At 37.2% G+C, this 23,472-nt stretch overlaps 1 long non-coding RNA gene and 1 pseudogene across 1 annotated transcript; both read left to right on the top strand.

Annotated features, from left to right (window-relative positions):
* The first annotated feature begins 514 nt into the window (after nucleotides 1-514).
* LOC130683793 (uncharacterized) lies at nucleotides 515-4,630 on the top strand. The gene is made up of 2 exons (XR_008997749.1): nucleotides 515-1,110; nucleotides 3,042-4,630. It is a non-coding gene; the product is annotated as an uncharacterized LOC130683793 (long non-coding RNA).
* A 5,434-nt stretch (nucleotides 4,631-10,064) lies between these two features.
* Nucleotides 10,065-12,309, top strand: LOC118928687 (UDP-glucuronosyltransferase 2B17-like; annotated as a pseudogene).
* Nucleotides 12,310-23,472: the final 11,163 nt, after the last annotated feature.

Below are 23,472 nucleotides of genomic sequence, written 5' to 3'. Positions count from 1 at the left end.
GACTTTGGACCTGGCTATAGACCTTAAAGCAGCCCTGTGACTCAGTTCCTCCCTCATTTAGCTGACGTTCAGGGCTAGTCCTGCCTGCCCAGTGGGAGTCCTCTGAGAGCCTTGGGAGAGCCATGCACATGCAAGCACCGCCAGCAGCTTACCGTATGCAGACTCGACTGCAGGCAGTTTAGAGAACTGCAATATTTAGGACAATGTTGTATCAGAGCAGGGGGTTGGCTGAGCAGTAGAACCAAATATAGGCCCCAGAAAAACATTTACGTATGCATGGGTATTTCCTATGTGATACAGATGCTAAAAGACATAAGAGGGGAAGTCTGCATCTTTTATTTTATTGCAGTGGGACAATTGCTTATCTATATATTATGTATATGAAAAGACTGCTCCTGTGTGTCAAAGTCAAAGCATACACAAAAATGAACCCCAATAAATAAAAGTCTGATTTTATAGAACCATTACTTCTAATGGTTAATTATCTTGGCCACATGTTGGGGACAGCCTTTGTCTTCTCACATGTGTGTAGGCAGAATGGGAAAGCACCTTCCCCCATGTCTGAACACAGCACGGGAAAGCACCAGCCTGAGAACAACTGGTGCAGTCCTTGGAAGTTATCTGCCCACAAAACATATCTTGTCCTTGAAGATGAGCCAAGATGCCTCACTCTGAAAATAGGGAGACCTTGAGGACGAGTGAAAACACTGCCCCTGCTTACCAAGCAGCTTCTAAGAAAATCAACAAGGTGCTCTGGCCTGTTCCCTGCTGAGACGAGAAAGATGAGTACAGCACTTGGCTGAGGTCCAAGAAAGGCAGTATAAAAATAAAGGTGCTGCGCCTCTTCGGGGCTGCAGCCATTGTCTGTCTGTCTGTGTTGTCTGTGTTTTTTCTCTCATTTCACCCAAAGAAGATGAGCGGCACATTACATCTAGTGCCCAACGTGGGGCGTCCTCTCAGAGTGAGTTGTACATATATTCAGCTCCACGCCTCCCCTTCGGACTGTTCGACTTCGACAGCAGTCACAGTCAAGTGGCGCCCGAACAGGGACCTGAAGTACGGAGGAGTACGTGAGAGCCGCCATGGGATAACAGTGCGCTCACAAAACAGGTGAGGGGCGGTGAATCATTTAACCTCTGAGAGTAACATGGGGGCCAGAAACAGCCAAGTCCTATTTGCACAGATACTTAAGCATATGCTGCGGATGCGCAGCGCAAAGCCCCCTGGACTGAAGCTGTCTAAACCTTAACCCAGTAATGTAAACTGCTTGCCCTTAGAGTGTATTCTTGAAAACTGAAGTACTTTTAATCAAATAAACTAAGAAAGAAGGCAATTGAATATTAGAAACTCAAATCTTTATGTCAGTTTGTCTGTGTATATGTTTTTATATGAAAAGTGTTGCTAACTGTAGTCATTATGTCTCGGTCTGTATGTTTGTGTGTCTAAGTGTGTAACTAAAAAATATTTTCTACCTCCGGATGGTATTAACAAAAATTAATTTAAAAACAAGCGCTTGTGAAAATTGGGCATTCTAAAATTTCCAGAAAATCTAATAAAAAATATTATGCATTAATGCTAATTTAAACTTACCTGAAATGGACATGTCCTTATAGTTATCAGCTGCCAAAGTTTACTTAAAGTCATTTAAGTTGATGTTACCTGTTGAACATTTCAAGAAGATGCTTAAAGAAAAGCTTGACTTTGATGTTTGGTAAAAATTTTATAAGTAATCTGGCATAGTTGCTAAAAATAAGTAAACAAGTGTAGCAAATAAACTTTTTAATAATAATACTGTATTAATGTATAACAGTGTATATATCTGCAGCCTGAGAATTTTTGTGGTAACCAAAATTATTAAAGTTTTTCTAAGTTATATAGACATATTTTGTACTTAATGAGAAATTGTGCTGTAAGGCACATTTCCAAAAATGATAAAATATGTTCATAAATGTATCAATCTGAAGAATGCTGGTGTAACAGTTTACCATAGCCTATTTTTCAGTGTTCACTGAAGGTTAAAGTATCAAATGGTTTTAAGTTCTAATGAAAACTACTTAATATAATAAGGAAAATATTTCTGTATGCTAAAGATGTATGTTTTAATAAGAGAAGGTATAAAGAATGGAAATTTGTTTTGTTGAGAGTAAAACACAGTAATTGTTCTAAAGTACAGCTATTTATTTAAAGGGGGAGAACACTGAATGTAAAAAGAAAGTTGTAGAAAGCTTGTGGAAAAGTTGATATAGTCATGCTATGTGAAATTAAAGCAAGTGAGTCTTGATATCGAGTACACAGCAAAATTGGAGTTTTGTTTTCAGTTAGAAAGACAAAGTTTTCTTTAACTGTTAGTCTGCTCTTAATATTGAAAGATTGCAAAGAGTTCTCTAATTGTTTTATTAAAACAGTTTCTTATGCTTAAAGTCTCAATGAATTGTCTGAGTATTTAAGGAAATGAGATCTTAATATTAAAAAGACTAAGCTAAGTGTTAACAACTATGTAACCTGCATTTGCTTTTAAATTTTCTTATTATCATTCTAGTTAAATAATAAGTGTTATTTAATAACTGTAATTCTATTTAGGCAAGTGCCTTAAAAACTTTTGACAACTTCCCAAAACCAAATTTAAAAAGGTATTTTTACCTCTCAATTAACTCTGATATTTTTCAGAGGGCCCCTGGAACATATCAGTAGAATTTCTTCTCCTTATCAAGGAAAATATTTGAATAATTTGGCTTATTTACCTGATATGTATTTACCTAGAAAGCACTGTCAAAAAGAATAATGCTAAACTTTATTACTGAATGTTTTATGTTACAGAAATGTCACTCTTCCCCCTAAGACGCTTACTCCTGATGCCCAATTAAATTTACCTGTTAGCACTACTATAATTACTGATTGTGTATGTATTAATTGTACTCATGTAGCCTCTTACTGTAATTGTGCAATCAATGTAAAATAGTCTTCTATATATAGACTTCCAAATAGTTAGGTATTTTTGTGTGATAATGAAACATATCAAGCCCTCTCTCCACACTATCAAGGTGTTCGTGGTGTGAGACGCATTCTTCCTGCTCTACATCCTGAATATAAGCGCAAGAGGCTTCTCCGAGCTCTGCCATCTAATTGTCATGAAAACTTGAAACTTTAAGATCCTGCTGCTGTTGCAGTTGCAGCTGCGTTCCTCCTGCCAGTTCCTAGACTTGTCATTGGAATGCTAAAAGAGGTATCTAAGCTGGCCTGTGCATATGGCAAAACGACAAATTTGACTACTTCTGTATTATCTAAACTCCACCAAGAACTAGGAGAATTGCGAGCTGCGGTGCTTCAGAATCACGCTGCTGTAGACTGTCTGCTGTTAAAAGATCATATAAGATGTGAACAATTTCCAAGAATGTGCTGTTTCAATTTGTCTGATTTTTCTCAAACTACCCAAAATCAATTAGATGATATCTCTCATATTGTCAATAAGTTTTTACAAATGCTTAAGCTATCTAACTAGTTTTCTTAATTTCATTAGATATAACTAGTAATTGTAAGTCTGCCTTTGTTATGTATCTGTATTCCTATTCTGTTAATGTGTGTATGCAATTTAACTAGTAGTTTGTTAAAACTTATATATATATATTCAAGTTATGTCTGTGTTTCAACATGTTCGATCTCAGCCATGTAATGTATATTTCACACAAAACTGAGATACCATATAATCCACAAGGCCAAGGCATTGTGAAACGTGCCCATGGCACCCTTAAAGCTCAATTGGAAAAAACAAAAAAGGGAGAGTTATATCCCTGGTCACCACAGAACCATTTAAATTATATCTTATTTGCAGCCAAAACTGCATTTGATATATTAAATCAGATAAAAGACATGTGCAAAGAACCCCTAAATAGTCTCTGGCATGCTATCACACCTCTCTTAACCCTAAGCATTTTATGTCTTCTATTGCTGTTACTAGGGCCTTGTGTCCTTCGCAGCATGTGGAAACTCATCCAACAAGCCTTAAGAGACCTGCATCATTTGAAATTGCAGATGGCCCCCCCACTTGTAAATCATAAGTTCTAAAGTCAAGTATGGTAGCCAATGACAAGTAAAATATGGCTGAATTGTAAATACCAACCTAAGACAGAGAGTAGTCAACAGAAGACTATAGCCCCATGACGGGTAAAGATTTACTTCAACCATACAACCTAAGACAGGCACATACCTTGACCCAGTCTGAGTTGGGCTTGTTGTTTTATTAAAGAAAAAAGGGGGAGATGTTGGGGACGGCCTTTGTCTTCTCACATGTGTGTAGGCAGAATGGGAAAGCACCTTCCCCCATGTCTGAACGCAGCACGGGAAAGCACCAGCCTGAGAACAACTGGTGCAGTCCTTGGACGTTAGCTGCCCACAAAACATATCTTGTCCTTGAAGATGAGCCAAGATGCCTCACTCTGAAAATAGGGAGACCTTGAGGACGAGTGAAAACACTGCCCCTGCTTACCAAGCAGCTTCTAAGAAAATCAACAAGGTGCTCTGGCCTGCCCCCTCTGAGATGAGAAAGATGAGTACAGCACTTGGCTGAGGGCCGAGAAAGGCAGTATAAAAATAAAGGTGCTGCGCCTCTTCGGGGCTGCAGCCATTGTCTGTCTGTCTGTGTTGTCTGTGTTTTTTCTCTCATTTCACCCAAAGAAGATGAGCGGCACATTACATCTAGCGCCCAACGTGGGGCGTCCTCTCAGAGTGAGTTGTACATATATTCAGCTCCACGCCTCCCCTTCGGACTGTTCAACTTCGACGGCAGGCACCGTCAGCCACACATCTCATTTTGAAATCAAATGACCTAGCATGTGATAAGTTATCTGATTTGAGGTAAGATACTTATTATTATCTATAAAATATGGATTTCCTATGGTTATTATGAGTATGAAGTGAGATAATGTATACAAAGAAATCAGTTTAGTGAGATCTGTAGACATCCAATAAATGTTATATTTTGTAAGTCATTCATCCACTCATTTCCTCACTCAATGGGATGGAAAGAGTGCTGTCCCTATGCCACTTTTCATGGAAACTAAAATAATTTGGGGAGGGGATGACAGATTTTTATTCACATTTTTTTTCACATTTGTGAAACAATTTTTATTCACATTTGTCTCACCTCTCCAACCCCGTTTGTTCCTTTATAGTGTTTGTCATCATTTTTCCCTCATTTTTAAAATTTGTTTGCTTTTCTCTATCTCCTCTTAGTCTGTAAACTCAAAGGGAGAAGGGGTTCCTTCTGACTTCCTCTGTCACCACAGTGCAGGACACAGTACATAACACCTATTGATAATTGTCGATGATTCTAAAATGCACAAATTATTCTTCTAATGCATAATTTCATAATTATGCATTCTGACAGATACTGTGGGAAATAATAACAAAGACTCTAAAAAAAAAAATAACTGACAGAAGTGACAAATGAGGAAAAAACAAAAACAAAAGAAGATCCCGAGGTTCCCAGTCCAAAGGGGAAGTAGGAAGAACCAGTACCAGGGCTCAGTTCTCTGAGAGGAACTATTAGTCAACCACTCTAAAAGCTAAGGGGAAATGTTTTTAAGGCTCACAAATGTGCTGTGCGCAGCTTCACCACAAAGATCCCCTAGAGTTCTAAGGACATTCTCCCAACACAAATTAGATGGTTCTTCCCACCAGTGCCCAAATTTGCCTACTGTTTTATGTCCAAGTCTCTCTGTCCAGGTGCCTCCTCAGTGTGCACAAGTTGAAGGAACCTCGGCCAAATGTCCAAGCAGAATGGGTCTGGGCAAGGGGACCAACAGGAGAACAACCCCAGGCACTAGGATGATCATCTAATGGTGGGAGGTCAGACAGAATGCAGTGGACACAAAAACTCATGTGCCTGCGTACTCCTGTGTGCACACATGGCAGGGCCTTCATTGAATCCGAAGGAATGAGTGCAACTGAGAAATAGCTACAGAGGTCCAAAAGGACAGACTGTCCACACTGGATTATAAAAAGCATTTTTGTTACAAAACATTTGCAGCATGATAGAATTAATAGTACAGTCAAGGCTTTTGCAATATGTTCTATTTCAATGAACCTTTTTCATTTTGTATGTTATTGATGAGCATTCAAACAGTATTGGAATTTAAAAGAGTTCATATATATTTAAAAGAATAACTTTTTATACTGTTTGTTACATGTTTATATCAGTATTTAGTGGAAATGATTTGAGTTTTAGTGTGTGTGTGTGTGTGTGTGTGTGGACACAGTATTATATATGTATTTCTGTTCATTTATGACATAGCTCTTAATAACAGAAACAGTTCCTAAATTCAAGGAATCCATCTTGTATGTAACCAATATCAATGGGATAATGAATTTCAGTTTAAGAATTTTTTTCCTAACTTTTTTAAGTTTTACAATGTACTACATAAATAATAGGTGACTGTGGTCTTCAAAATACTAGGAACTTAATTGTCTTAGCATTGTTCTCAGTATGTGTGCTCTCAGTAAGAGAGTGCACATTTAAGACAAAAAAAGCAGTGATAAGTTCTTCACAGTATTTTTCAGCAGACACCAGAGTGTTTAAAGCAGCCTTGCAAATGCAGTTGAGCCTTGAACAACTCAGGGGCTAGGGGTGCCAACACCTGCACACTTGAAAATCTGCTTATAACTTTTGACTTCCCCAAAACTTAACCACCCCTAACCAACTGTTAAGAGGAAGACTTACTGATAATAGTCAATAATATGAATTTTGTATATTACATGTAAATAAGTTAAAGAAAAGAAAATGTTTTTTCAAATTGTTGCAAATCTCCAAAACAAATTTTGCAATATATTTATTGAAAAGCCTCAGCATATAAGTGGACCTATTTAAACCCATGTGTTCAAAGGTCAACTGTAGTTTCTCTCCCCATGATAGATAAATACTTAGAGTCCAGTAAGGATTGTGGATTTCCTTAATTTAATCTTGAGGAATGGGGAAGAATGATATAAAGAAAATGGTTATAAAGGGAAAATGGGGACTGGGACTATTTTTTTCCTAGGCAGATTTGCAAGGCTGGTTTAAAGAGCATGAGGAGATCAAGTTAACAAAAGGCTGGAGTACTGTAAAAGTTACAAATATGAGTGAGACCAGTAAACTTACACATGCAGGGTTTTGTCATGTAATTTATTTAATATTACTGAGAAACAGTTAGGAATATCAATATGTCACTGACTCTAAAAGTAAAAAAAAAAAACAGTGACAACGATTTGACCATTTACTGTTGGAAGAGTTTTCATTTCCTGTTCTGGGTGCCACAGCCAAATAGTCTGGTACGTTGAGCTGGTGTGCACGACCTCAGTAACTGAGTTAACAGTGGGGCATCCAGAGTATGGCAATTGGTTGTTGAGCAGGAGAAGGAGGGAAAGAGAATGAGAGAGAAAGTGACAGAGAGCCAGAGCGAGAATGTACTGCCCTTTCTAACCTATACTGGCAGCTCAGCACCATTACCAGAGGGTTCTTTTTTGAAACAGCTGAAAATCCTGCCAGTGTTCAAGGGTGTAGACATGGTGGGAGGTATTTGTATTTGTAGTCAAGTCTTAAATCGCCACAAATATAACTTTTTGAAGTAAGCCAACAAGATCACTAACTGATATAAAATTCATGCATTATTAATATTAAAAACATAATAAAGTTGTTAAGAATTATGAGTTTAGATTTTTACAATAATTGAAATTTGAATAAGCACTGCACTACCCTTATTTCTAGGTATTTTAAATAAGAAGTGGGTGTCCTAAAGAATGAGCCCAAGTCAATAAACATAGTGTATCAAAGAAAATTAGTTGTGTATCATCTTAGAAAAAAGCATTGACAGAAATGAGTTCATAGCCTGATACAGGACAGCAATCAAGAAGCTTCTAAAACTATGTGTGAGGCAAAATGAGCACCTGGCTATTGTGATTTATGTATAAGTTCTCAGCAGGAGGTGGCGGTAAAGAGCAGTTGTTCATTGGGTAACCTGTCACACTGGAGCCACACAGGTTTAATTTTTCTTAAATGAGTACTGAAACAGTCTAATTTCTATTCTATGGGTTGAACAATACCAGGGCCAAAATTTTTTTTTCCTAGTCCTAAATTAAATGATACTGAGACCTAGCAAAAATAGTTTAGTAATTTGTTCCAGGATAACTGGTCTGTGATCATCTAAAATAGTTTACTGATTAAAGCATGTAGCTTGCTCAACAGGACAGGTTTCAGGGGCTCACCTCACGGTGTCCAGCAATCTGGGTTTGTGTCATGAACACTGCCCCCAACCAGTTTCCTCCTTTACAAAGCCCTCCTGGATCTCACCAACCAGGGTCCATCCCCTTAGAGTGATCTTCCTTTGCTTCCATACTCTGAAACAGCCATAAAGCCCCGTTTGCCTGTCCTCTAAGAAGTCCAATCTAGCTTTGCTTGATCAGTAGGTTTTTGTGTGTGGTGTGTGTGTTCTTTGGAGGAGTTGGCAGCTGACTTAAACATTCAAAAGGATCTGAACTCCTAACAGAATTTCTTGATAAAGTGATAGGCATTCTATAACTAGGTTTCTTGAATTTGTATATAAACCTATGTCCAATATTTTGTTTCTGGTTTGATCCACTTTTCTTTCTGGCAGTTTTTCCAGAAGTCCCTTTTGTTGTGTAGGCTTTCCTGATTATGAAGACTACATTGTTTCTGTATTTTCTCAAAAATGTTTCTTTCATTTCACCTCTTTAATACATAAACATTGAGTCCTTCAGCAGAGGTGTTATTAATAATACTTTTGTTCTGTTTTAAGTGTAGGTAACATATATCTCTAATCAGAATAAAATAGAAAACTATAAAGTAGATTTCTAGTTTTAGGAAAAAATAGAAACTGACTCACAAAATTTAACAATTCCTCTCAAAAATTACTTCATGATGAGAGTTGTATAATAAGAAAAATGTAAATATCCCAACTGATCAAGAAGTTCATGATCTAAGTTCTATACTAATGAAATGGTCATAATCTCACCGCCCAAATTCATTTCAAAATAAAACTCTAATGATATGTATTATCCAGATAAACTTTATCGCAAGTTTTGCACAAGTTCACCTAAGAAATGTAGGATAATTTTAGAGAAAAATAACATTTTAAAACCGAAACACATAAGTTCAGTATATTTCCTAAATAAATTATCTGTAAAAATTATCTTACTGAAACATCAACTACAATAAAACCCAAAAAAGAGAGGACAGTTACTTAACATTTTCTTTGCATTAAGATAATTAAACATCTTTCCAATTGTTGTCCTTAAGAATGTCTTTTAATTACAAATTTGTCATTAGGTTATTTCTTAACAAGTCATCCTTTAAAACTTATCTTTCTAAAGTGATGAGTTATTTGTTAAAATTCCAATCCCATGCTTTAAAAAATAGCTTTGCATGAAAAGTATATAGAAAATTATTTATCTGATTAAAGAATATAAACACCAAAATCAAGGGTACCAGCATATTTAACGAAAAAATGTACTTCCACTTGAAGACATATGACATAAGATTTTCCGTACATAGGGAGACAACAAAATAAGCATAAAACAAACAAAAACAAAGAGGAAAAAACAGATCACCCTTGTTATCTTTTTTCAACCACACACACACACACACACACACACACACACACACACACACACACCCCTGCATGGTACTGTGGCTGTGATTTCTTTTCCTCCCCCAGATCCCTTAGAGAGCTCCAGAGGACCATGACCATGTGTCCCATTGCCCAGCTCCCTATGCACACACACAGCCCTGTGACCTGAAACTGGGGTTATAACTCTGAAGCTATCATTGCTCATATAGTCTAGTAAGACTTTTCCAATCACTTATCTACTTCTCTAACTTTGTGCTTTTTTTGACCTTCTGCAAGAGATGAGAATTTCTTTTAATATGCTGTCAAGGGGCCTCTCTGCCTTTCACACCTAGACTTAATTTGATGGGTTAAAGTTCTCATTCTATCATAATATTCTCCAAAGCATAAACTCTATAGAAACAACCATCCATCCCCATTGTCCTCATAATTTCTACTTATCCCATATTTATGAAATATAGTCATCAGATCAATTTAAAGACAATCCTGTGTGAACTTGCTCAGAGGGGCATGAGGTTACCGTGCTGGCAACTTCAGCCTCCATCCTCAGGGATGCCAGCAAACCACCTGCTCTAAATTTGAGGTTTATCCTACATCCTTCATTAAGAATGTACTTGAGTCATTTCTTATGTAATGGATCAAGGTAAAGGCTTATGTGTTACCAGAGTACATTGTTGGCATATGATTCAAAGATGAAAAAACACAGTATGAATATTCTGATACTGTCCAGGGCTTTGTGAGGATGCAGATTTTAACAAGAAACTTCTGCAGAAACTGCAAGAATCCAAATCTGACGTTTGTAGAGATGCCAGTCATCCTCATGCTGAGTAGCTGTGTGGACTCCTTAACCTGCCTTTGGTCACAGTCTTCGATTAACCACTGGTAATACATACACAAAATTCTGTGGTGGTCTTCCATTAACTCCTTCCCATGTACCCATTGTCATTTCAGAACTTAGTGACAAAATGACATTTATGGAGAGAGTTACAAATATCATATTTTCTGTATTTCAATTTTGCATTTGAGACCTTTAACAAAAAGAAATGTGATAATTTTAACAGTCAAGTATTAGGTAAGTCAGTGGTTTATTTATTACAGTTTCCCTACAGTAGGTGGAAATCAACCTTACTTTCTTAGTGTGTGCTACAGTGTATACATAAAATTTTAAATTTATATAATTTAAAATTAAAGCAAATTTATATTTCCTTAGGTTTAGTGTTGAAATGGACATATGATAGTTCTTTGGTCAAATTTATCATCCATTCAATAGAGCTTGGGCAAGGTAACTCTGTGACACTGGTGATGTCCCTTCAATTGACATCAATCCACTCTATTCTTTGGGGTACAATTTCACTGTGCTTTTCATAAATAATTTATTGCTATAAAATGAACCACCTTAAAACTAATTGTTTTAAAATGGCAACCATATTATTTGCTCATGATCCTGTGGACCAGCAATTTGGGCCAGGCTCAGGAAAATGTTTCCTCTTTGGGGCTTGCCTAAGCTCACTCATTAGGCTAGAGTTAGGTACCAGCTTAGCTGGTGCTCATTGGTCCAAGGAAGTGTCACTCACATGGCTTGGGTTTGGCAGAAAAGGAGACACTTGACTGCCTCTTCCACGTGGCCTCTCCAACAGCAAGTTTGTGCTTTATCAGATGGTAGCAGAATTCCAGAAGAGTCTGCATGCAAGTTCAAGGCCTGGGTTTAGAAATAATACTATGTCATTTCTGCCACTTTCTATTGATAAAGCAGGTCATGAGGAAAGCCCAGTTCAAAGGGTGGAGAACTAGCCTCTACCTCTTAATAGGAGAAGTTGCCAAGATATGTAGCCATTTTTAACATACTACAGTAAGGAACTTTATTATATAGATATATATGTGTGTTGGTGTGTATGTAAAATCAATTTAAGGTCATACATGAGAAAAAATATTTTTCAAAGCTATTTTAGTTAAAAAAAATCTACTTATTATATAAGTAGACTTTGTAAGATAAGCTATGAGCAAAAGTTGCTTTCAGCTTTTAGAATCAAATTTTCTGATATTTCTCTTCTAGATTCACTATTTCTATTATTATACCTGTACTATTTCTTTGATCTAATTCCCTAATATCTCCATCAGGAAGAAAACTTTCTTACTTGGGGATGAGGGATCTCTGTGCATTTTCTAGTTTTTCTATTTCCTTCTCAATTGATGCCTTCATCTACTAAGTAAACCTAAAACATCGGGGATTACGTTGGGAGATTCTACATGCACTACTTCCTCTAGGGGTACTTTTTATATTTGAATTATTTCTAATCCTAATTCTATGAGCACAGTTATTCAACAACAAACATTTGTTGAGCTTCTATGTTTCCTGTTTAAAGGAAAGAGAAGAAAAGGGAAGGGAAAGATTTGTCGGAAGGGAGCAGGAGGAAATTAGTAAACATTTATTGAGAATTTACTCTCTTCCAGGAAATCTTTGAAGTCCTTTTTATTTATTAACCCGTGGAAGACAAACACAAAAATCGTTTTCATAGGCACTATTAGTGTCCTCATTTTACAGACAGAGAAACTGAAGTTCAGAAAGTTTAGGTAACATACCCAAATTTCTCATTTGGAAGAATGGTTGCAGGTGGAACTGAAACAGCAGTCAGGTCCCCTGGACCCAACCACTGTGTATATTGAAGTAACTGGAAGGAGAAGAGAGAGACCCTGACCTCAGAACTCCACATATTACTTGAAAAGACACTGTGCTAAGCAGCAACTATATTACAATATAAAAGACCAAGAAAGTTAGATTTTTTGGAATGGGTGGTCCTCTTAACAGTCACTTTCCATTAGCAGCATATCACACAGTTACCCAAACTTACATATGTATACATATATACACATAACATTTGGGGGTCAGTATTATTAAAATTTTGGAAACCTATGAAAAATATCCATTTCAAATGGAACTTAAGAGTGCTTAGTATAAATGTCACAATTACTATCAATAGCTAAAAAGGTATGTAAGATTAAGATTACAGAGGAAATAAAAGCCTGAGTTATAAATCATTAACCTTTGATTATATATATATTTTGTATGAGGGTTGGGTGGCAGTGGCTTGGAGAATAAAAGCAAAATCAAATCTCTAAAATAAATCTGCTAAAAATTAATCTGGAAACAAAGGTTATAAAAAGTAAGCCCTTGGATGAGATTCTACAGCAAGGTAATACAAGGTAATGTGAAGGGAAACAGCTACTATTTATTTTTTAAATGGCAAACAATCAAAGTAGAAAGGGGATGGTGAGGGAGACATGAAGGATGGTAGGTCTTTGGAAAATAAGACTGAACAAATAACCCAAAGATCAAAGTTCCTAAGATAAATCTGCTAAAAATTAATCCAGAATCATAGATCACAGAAAATAAGCATCATTGAGATACTGCAAGAACTGCATACACAGTAATGTGAAGGATAAGAGGGCATCAAATGGCCAAATGGCAAATAATCAAAGTAGAAGGCTGAATGGTGAGTTGAGTGGGAGGCTGAGTGATGGCTCTCTGACATATATGACTAAATGTAAGGAATATTTTATGTAAATAAGGGGACAGACGTGCAAGAGATTGGTACAGATAGACCTTTAAAGCCAAGTCATCTTGCAGCCTGACTTTCCAGAATTTTTACATCACCCCTTGGATGGGCACCCTTCACAGTATTGCTGATTTCTTCTAGAGAAGGAAACTGACAAGGAGATGCCTTGGTCCAATTATAAATGCATAAAAGGACTAATTTTCAGTTTTCTTAACAGTTATTCCTTAGCTTAGTAATATTTTTCTTCAGCTTTTCCAATATTTACAATTTTTCTGGAGACCAAAGACACAAATTTAGATATGGGAAAAAACTTGATGGACTGAATCATGGTACAGTTCCTGAGGCTCCCATTCTTCCAGGAAGTAATCAACAGCTTTTCTTTCACATTAAAGTGCAATAATCAGTACATGTCAGAATGTTTCAAGGTACCTAGGGCAGAAAATATAAATGACATGGAGATGGAGGTGAAAGACACATTTCATGTAGTGAATCTCATTCATTATGCCAACTCCTGATCAGCAATCACTCAGGACTTTGGTGCTGCTGTAACCTTTCTTTTGTGAAGTATAGAAGGGAGTGTGAATCTGTAAGCCATGGAGGGATAGACTTGTTGATTCCTGGTGACATCTGCATCTTGGGGGAGGACCCTTGAGCCAATGGGGTTTCTCTACTTGCCTTTCCCTATGCTCCTAAAGGATATTTAACTTCCCACGAGTAACCTGTCTATTCTCATGGTACTGGAGACCAGATTGAAGCAAGTGTGAACAATGCTGATTCTTCATCCTGCAGATCTATACTTAATGTGGAAGATCATTATGATCTTTAGAAAACTAGTTCTTATTCAACTATTTAGATCTACCTTGGGATGTTTGTTCATTTTCAATGAGCAGCAAAGTGTATTCTGAACTGGCCTTTCGCTACATGAAATCCTGTTACATGGGTCTTCCCCAGAGGATCAGACTATCAGTTAGCAATGAAAAGGAAACATATTTAAAATGCCATAGTACTAAATAAAATGTCACAAACACCTTAAAAGAAATATAAACCTAATGCTATGTATATGAAAAATGAGCAGATGATATTTAAAATGTAATATTCATCACATAATTATGAAATTATGCAGAAATACTGGCCTGAAATATAATGTATCAGTTATTTTGAATTTGTAACACATGGAAAGAGGAATTAATCTTGAATGAATATTTGAACCTTGCAAGGATGCAGAGGTAGGAATATCTTAGCTATGTTAGAACCTCACTAAAATGGTTTTCTTTTTGCTTTTTTGTTTAAATGTTTGTTTAAACTTCAAAACACTGGCATATTTTGAACACAGGGACCTGAAACTTTATTAGTATATCTTCTAAGGAAAGAATGGATATGAATGTGCAAATGTAGGTATTTTCCTTCCCCTGTTTTCTCTTTCAGGAAGGCCCACTATGTTGTGTGAATTGATGGGGTAAGTGTGAATTGATATCTGGAGGAACTGAACCTATTGGGATTCTGAACTTCCTCACCCACTCTAACCTAATTTTCAATTTGGTGAAGGACTTCACTGCAAACCTGCCAAACCCTTGCCTAAGGTAATGCTTTGGTCTCTTGGAAAGATGTTTCCATTCCCAGTCCAGGACTGTTCTGTGGAAACGCACAGGGCGATGTATTAAATTTCTTCACAACATTCCTTCACATATTATGTTTCATGGTTCATTACCACTGAAGATTCTGGGCTACATGATACTTGGGAAAAGTATGAGAGAAATGGAAGATCGGTGTATGTAGCCACTATGAAATAGTCTTTCACTGTCTAACACATAAGATAGTACAGTCTTTGCAGCAAACATGTGTTCTGTGTCCACTAGCTGCCAGATTGTGTGCTCCGCACTGAAGGAGGACAGGCGGATGAGACAGACACATCTGCACCTCTTTGGGAGTTTATAGACCAGCTGCCCAGAAAAAGTATAAATGTTATGCAAATATATACAGTTATTTACAATAAAGTACAAATAATGTTATAAGAAGATTGAGGTGGTATGGGAGCTCTGCCCTTGTATTTTGTTCAAGTAAATTGCAATAAGGTAGTTATATGAATCAAATTCTGATAATGTTATGAAGTTAGAAATATAAGTGAAGATTTTCAATAATTTTATGTTATGGACCCTAATTAGTTCATATATAGATTGATTAGATGTTTTATCCACTAAATCACATTCTCAAGGAAAACTTCACTTGAAATAATGACATGACAATATGTGGACACTATTCAAAGGCTGTAGGGTTTAGTGCTTTAATATAAGGCATTATGATAACTAGCAAATATATGAAGACCCCAATCCTGCCAGTAATACCTTTCCTATAAAATGTGGATATACAAGAAAAAGGGAGGAGAATGGAGGGAAAAGGTTTTACTTAACTATCTCACTGGATGAGTGTGAAAATAAAAACTCTCATATAGTCACTCATTATTTGTGAATTCCATATTTTCAAATTTGCCTACTCACTAAAATTTACTTGCAACACCAAAATCAATACTTCTGGTGCTTTTAAGGACATTCTTGGATGTACTCAGAACAGTGAAAAACAGACTCACCTGACAGGCATGTGCCCAGCTGAGGTTGAACAATGAGATCTCTGCCTTGCTGCATCTCATACTATAAACAAGTGTCCCATTCCTGATCTTTTTTATGCCACATTTTTGCATTTTTGTGCTTTTTGTTAATGATTTCACTGTTTAGAATGGCCTCTGAGGGCAGTGCTGAAGTGCCTTTTAGTATTCCTGAGAAGCAAGACAGGGATGTGCCTTAGGAAGAAAATATGTTTGTTAGATGAGCTTACAGCACTGTGACCTATGAATTCAACACTAATGAATCAACACCGTATTTAAAATAAGGTGTCTTCTCTTAAGAGAAATTAAAGAGGTCACTAACAAATGGAAACTCATTCCATGGTCCTGGCTAGGAAGAATTAATATTGTCAAAATGGCCATCCTGCCCAAAACAATATACAAATTCAATGCAATCCCTATCAAATTACCAACAACATTCTTCAATGAACTGGAACAAATCGTTCAAAAATTCATATGGAAACACCAAAGACCCTGAATAGCGAAAGCAATCCTGAGAAGGAAGAATAAAGTGGGGGGGATCTCACTCCCCAACTTCAAGCTCTACTACAAAGCCACAGTAATCAAGACAATTTGGTACTGGCACAAGAACAGAGCCACAGACCAATGGAACACAATAGAGACTCCAAACATTAACCCAAACATATATGGTCAACTAATATTCGATAAAGGAGCCATGTACATACAGTGGGGAAATGACAGTCTCTTCAACAGATGGTGCCGACAAAACTGGACAGCTACATGTAAAAGAATGAAACTGGATCACTGTCTAACCCCATACACAAAAGTAAATAAACAATGGATCAAAGACTTGAATGTTAAGTCGTGAAACCATAAAACTCTTAGAAAAAAACATAGGCAAAAATCTCTTAGACATAAACATGAGTGACCTCTTCTTGAACATATCTCCCTGGGCAAGGGAAACAAAAGCAAAAATGAACAAGTAGGACTATATCAAGCTGAAAAGCTTCTGTACAGCAAAGGACACCATCAACAGAACAAAAAGGTATCCTACAGTATGGGAGAATATATTCATAAATGACAGATCTGATAAAGGATTGACATCCAAAATATATAAAGAGCTCACACACCTCAACAAACAAAAAGCAAATAATACAATTAAAAAATGGGCAGAGGAGCTGAATAGACAGTTCTCTAAAGAAGAAATTCAGATGGCCAACAGACACATGTAAAGATGCTCCACCTCGCTTGTCATCAGAGAAATGCAAATTAAAACCACAATGAGATATCACCTCACACCAGTAAGGATCGCCATCATTGAAAAGACAAACAACAACAAATGTTGGTGAGGTTGTGGAGAAAGGGTAACCCTCCTACACTGCTGGTGGGAGTGTAAATTAGTTCAACCATTGTGGAAAGCAGTATGGAGGTTCCTCAAAATGCTCAAAATAGAAATACCATTTGACCCGGGAATTCCACTTCTAGGAATTTTCCCTAAGAATGCAGCACTCCAGTTTGAAAAAGACAGGTGCACCCCTATGTTTATCACTGCACTATTTACAATAGCCAATATATGGAAGCAACCTAAATGTCCATCAGTAGATGAATGGATAAAGAAGATGTGGTACATATATACAATGGAATATTACTCAGCTATAAGAAAAAAACAGATCCTACCATTTGCAACAACATGGATGGAGCTAGAGGGTATTATGCTCAGTGAAATAAGCCAGGCGGAGAAAGACAAGTATCAAATGATTTCACTCATATGTGGAATATAAGAAAAAAGGAAAACTGAAGGAAAAAAACAGCAGCAGAATCACAGAACCCAAGAATGGACTAACAGTTACCAAAGGGAAAGGGACTGGGGAGGATGGGTGGGAGGGGAGGCATAAGGGCAGGGAAAAAGAAAGGGGGCATTATGATTAGCATGTACAGTGTGGGGGTCATGGGGAGGGCTGTGCAGCACGGAGAAGACAAGTAGTGATTTTACGGCATCTTACTATGCTGATGGACAGTGACTGGGAAGGGATATGTGGGGGGACTTGGTAAAGGGGGGAGCCTAGTAAACATAATGTCTTTCATGTAATTGTAGATTAATGATACCAAAATAAAAAAATAAAAATAAATAAAAAATAAAAAAATAAAATAAGGTGTCTTTATATGTGAGGATACATAAATCAAGGTTATGTGCCAAACAGTTTATGCAAATATTGTAACAAGAGGCTTGCGGGAACTTAACTAGACTTCCCCGGGGATAATGTTTCAATATTCACTAGTGATGTGTTGTAGCAACTTTATAGAACATAACATACATAAAGCCCTTACACAGTTATAGGAACATAGTGCCTTATAAATATTAGCTGTTGTGCTCCTTTTATTTTATTAATGCCCCTTTCAACAAAAATAATTCTTTTTAGAAACCCAACTAAGAAGGTGAAAATGTTAAAATTCTATTTGAAGCTTTAAGCAGTCTCAGTAGTATTCTGGAGTGGATCACTTCTGACATTACACTTTAATGTCACTAGCATTTGATCTGGTCTCGTTTGTAATCAAAGAACTTCATAGCATGAAACAGAGTAGAGATCATCATAGCCTGATAATACAATTCATGGGAATAAACCCCTCTCTTGGGAATTAGTTGTAGTGGTTCCTTAAAAATCATGCCATAGACACAGCAAAGGCTGTGCTAAGAGGAAAGTATATTACAGTACAAGCCTACCTCAGGAAAGAAAAACAATCCCATATGAGCAGTCGAAACTCACAATTAATGAAACTAGAAAAAGAAGAACAAGAGAGGCCCAAAGTCAGTAGAAGGAGTGACATAATAAAAATTATAGCAGAAATAAATGATATCTAGAAAAATAAAGCAATAGAAAGAATCAATGAAAGCAAGAGCTGGTTCTTTGAGAAAATAAACAAAATAGAGAAACCCCTAGCCAGACTTACCAAGAAAAAAAGAGAGTCTATTCACATAAACAGAATCATAAATGAGAAAGGAAAAGTCACTATGAACACCACAGAAATACAAAGCATTATTAAAGAATACTATGAAAAATTATTTGCTAACAAAACTGGATAACCTAGAAGAAATGGACAACTTTTTAGAAAAATACAACTTTTCAAGGGTGACCCAGAAAGAAACAAAAAATCTCAACAGACAAATTATCAGCAATGAAATCGAACTGGTAATCAAAAACCTACCTAAGAACAAAATACCTGGACCAGATCGCTTACTGCTGATTTTTATCAAATATTTAGTGAAGACTTAATACCCATTCTCCTTAAAGTTCTCCAAACAGTAGAAGGAAAGGGAATACTTCTAATCTCATTCAATGAGGGCAGCATCCCTCTAAAACCAAAACCAGGCAAAGACACCACAAAAAAACAAAATTACAGACCAATATCCCTAATGGACATAGATGCAAAAATACTCAACAAAATATTAGCAAACTGAATTAAAAAATACATCAAAAAGATCATCCATCATGATCAAGTAGGATTTATTCCAGGGATGCAAGGATGGTACAACATTCAAAAATCCATCAACATCATCCACCACATCAACAAAAACAAGGACAAAAACCACATGATCATCTCCTTAGATGTGAAAAAGCATTCAACAAAATCCAACATCCCTTCATGATAAAAACTCAGCAAAATGGATTTGGGCAAGTACTTCAACATAATAAAGGCCATATATGACAAACTCACAGCCACCATTATACTTAACAGCAAGAAGCTGAAAGCTTTTCCCTTAATATTGGGAACAAGACAAGGATGTCCACTCTCCCCACTTTCATTCAACATAGTACTGGAGGTCCTAGCCACGGCAATCAGAGAACACAAAGAAATAAATGGCAGCCAGATTGGAAAGGAAGAAGTTAAACTGTCACTGTTTGCAGATGACATGATATTGTACATAAAAAACCCTAAAGAATCCACTCTAAAACTACTAGATCTAATATCTGAATTCAGCAAAGTTGCAGGATACAAAATTAATATGCAGAAATCTGTGGCATTCCTATACACTAACAATGAACTAGCAGAGAGAGAAATCAGGAAAACAACTGCATTCACAGTTGCATTAAAAAGAATAAAATACCTAGGACTAAACCTAACCAACAAAGTGAAAGACCTATACTCCAAAAACTACAGGACACTCATGAGAAAAATTAAAGATACCAATAAATGAAAACACATCCCATGCTCATGGAAAGGAAGAATTAATATTGTCAAAATGGCCATCCTGCCTAAAGCAATCTACAGATTCAATGCAATTCCTATCAAAATACCAACAGCAGTCTTCAACAAAACAGAGAAAATCATTCTAAATTTCATATGGAACCACAAAAGACTCTGAATAGCCAAAGCAATCCTGAGAAGGAAGAATAAAGCTGGGGGAATTATGCTCCCCAACTACAAGCTCTACTACAAAGCCACAGTAATCAAGACAATTTGGTACTGGCACAAGAACAGACCCATAGACCAATGGAACAGACTAGAGAGCCCTGACATAAACCCAACCATACATGGTCAATTAATATATGATAAAGGAGCCATGGATATACAATGGGGAAATGACAGCCTCTTCAACAGCTGATGTTGGCAAAACTGGATAGCTACATGCAAGATTATGAAACTGGATTATTGTTTAACCCCATATACAAAAGTAAACTCGAAATGGATCAAAGATCTGAATGTAAGTCATGAACCCATAAAACTCTTAGAAGACAACATAGACAAAAATATCCTGAATATAAAAGCATGAGGAACTTTTTCCTGAACACATCTCCTCAAGCAAGGGAAACAAAAGCAAAAATGAACTCATGGGACCACATCAAAATAAAAAGTTTCTGTATGGCAAAGGACATCATCAACAGAACAAAAAGGTATCCTATAGTATGGGAGAATATATTTTTAAATGACATATCTGACAAGGGGTTAACATCCAAAAAATATAAAGAACTTACACGCCTCAACACCCAAAAAGCAAATAACCTGAATAACAAATGGGCAGAGGATATGAAGAGACAGTTCTCCAAAGAAGAAATTCAGATGGCCAACAGACACATGAAAAGATGTTCCACATCACTAATCATCAGGTAAATGCAAATTAAAACCACAATGAGATATCACCTCACACCAGTAAGGATGGCTAGTATCGAAAAGACTAATAACAACAAATGCTGGTGAGGATGCAGAGAAAGGGGAACACTCTTACACCTCTGGTGGGAATGTAAGCTAGTTCAACCATTGTGGAAAGCAATATGGAAGTTTCTCAAAAAACTAAAAATAGTAATGCCATTTGACCCGGGAATCCCACTCCTTGGAATTTATCCAAAGAATACAACTTCTCAGATTCAAAAAGACATATGCACCTCTATGCTCATCACAGCACTTTTTACAATAGCCAAGATATGGAAGCAACCTAAGTGTCCATCTGTAGATGAATGGATAAAGAAGAGGTGGTACATATATGCAATGGAATACTATTCAGCCACAAGAAAGAAACAAATCCTACCATTTGCAAAAATGGATGGAGCTGGAAGACATCATGCTCAGTGAAATAAGCCATGCAGAGAAAGACAAGTGCCAAATGATTTCCCTAATTTTTGGAGTATAACAACAAAGTAAAACTAAAGGAAAAAAATAGCAGGAGACTCAGAGACTCCAAGAAGGAAGTAGTGGTTACCAAAGGGGAGGGGTGTGGGAGGGAGGGTGGGGAGGAAGGGAGAAGGGGATTGAGGGGTATTATGTTTAGTACACATGGGGGGGGTCACAGGGAAGACAGTGTAGCACAGAGAATACAAATAGTGACTCTGTGGCATCTTACTACACTGATGGACAGTGCCTGCATTGGGGTATGGGTGGGGACTTGATAATATGGGTAAATGTAGAAACCACACTGATTTTTCATGTGAAACCTTCTTAAGAGTGTATAACAATAATACCTTAATAAAAAATTATAAAAAACAAAAAAACAAATTATTCCATAATGCATAAATTAGATAAATACAATTATATTGTAATCATTTAAATTATCTGGTCTCACTAGGCTTGGAAACAAATTTATTTAGGTATTAGTGAGGGAGTGTCTGGCTTATTATTAACTTGCACTATAAGTGTCAGTTTGAAACGTAAGTGAAGGTTTTCTATAACTTTATGTTATGGGTCCCAATTGGTTCATATAAAAACTGATTAGGTATTTTATCCACTAAATCACATTCTCAAGGAGTAAAATCACCTAATGTAAATAGTTTACAAGCAAAATATGTCATATTCATTAACAGTAGATACTTACAGATGTAAGCATTTGCCCAGGGGATAAATCTGGGGACAAAACACCTTCGGAACTAAAATCAGTCAAAGGGATAAACAAGTGGGAGAAACCCACTTATTTCTTACAAGAAGTCCACTTTTGCTCTTCCATGTATCACGACTCAGATGCAGAACTGGATGTACCCAAACTCTCTGGAACATATACACCCTCGCTCACCCTTGTTATCACCTATTGGTATGGAGATGTAATACTACCTCCCCACCCCTTGGAAACTCCTACTGATATGCACGAAGGCCAGGTGAGAGATTCTGGAAATATTGCAATTTTTTCCACAGCCCACCCCTCCAGAAATCTCGCCTTACATTCCACTCATTCCGCATCCTCCACAATGGGCCCTGGGTGAGAAAAGTGGAGCATTGTAGCCAGACTAATAACAGACAGTAGCAATAGCAATAAAATCATGATAATCCTCCAGCTGGAGGATCCAGCTAGGTTCAAAGTCCTATGCAGATTAAGTCCATGGCTCGCCCATTCCACAGGCAGTCAGTAGCTGAACATGTGGTGAGTCGAGAGCAATCATCATGTGGCAGCTGTAGTCTTGGGGCAGGTCTATGCCACAGGGGCTGTAGAGGAAAATAACCTTAAAGGCAATAAGATACATGTTTCAATGACATAAACATAGGCTAATCTTGTCCATCAGGTAGGATGCATGCAAGAGAGTGGTCCTGTTGTAGGATAGTGGCAGGAATGGGAATTCACCCTGGTCTAGTATACCAGACTTTCATCCCCTTCTCTGTGGAAGTAAGAGATGGGTCAATATATAGGGCTATAGGAGGTATATGCATTGGCCATAAAGATAAAACAAAACTTCCCCACAAGATGCTCTTACCTCCTGGTTGTTTTGAGTACACTACTATGATCTTTGGGGGCCACTCTGGTGCTACTCCAGGAATACACACAAAGGCAAGCTTCCAGACCTTTTTAGCAAGGTGCTAGAAGGGCCAGCCATCACTGGTGCATGTGTCAAAATACACAGGGCCACGTCTACTTAACAGAATCTCCAGGATTTAATGCATTTGGGTTTAGCAGCTGGTTGTCTCCTGGCCATATCCTGGCTTCAGTAATTCCTCTTTGGTTTGCAATTACCATGGTATAGGAGAGGCAGCAAGGTGTGTTAGCATGTCCACAGGGCTCAAGGCTCCTTTATATGCTTCTCATTCAATGCCACAGAATTGTTCATAAATGAACTGACCAGTGCTATAGAATATTGGTGTCCGACTTCAAGCCAGATTTCAACAAACAATTGTACCTCTCTATCATGCCTGTCCAGTAGGGTTATATGGTACAGAAACCCATTTTATTTGTAATTGCTGCACCCATTATTGTGAGTCATGTCCAGTAATGTGGATGACTTGATTGCTCTCAATCAACTGTGGTTGGCCG

The sequence above is a fragment of the Manis pentadactyla genome, chromosome 5 (genome assembly GCF_030020395.1).
Source record: "Manis pentadactyla isolate mManPen7 chromosome 5, mManPen7.hap1, whole genome shotgun sequence".
NCBI classification, from domain to species: domain Eukaryota; kingdom Metazoa; phylum Chordata; class Mammalia; order Pholidota; family Manidae; genus Manis; species Manis pentadactyla.
This window is presented reverse-complemented; position numbering and strand designations above follow the sequence as displayed.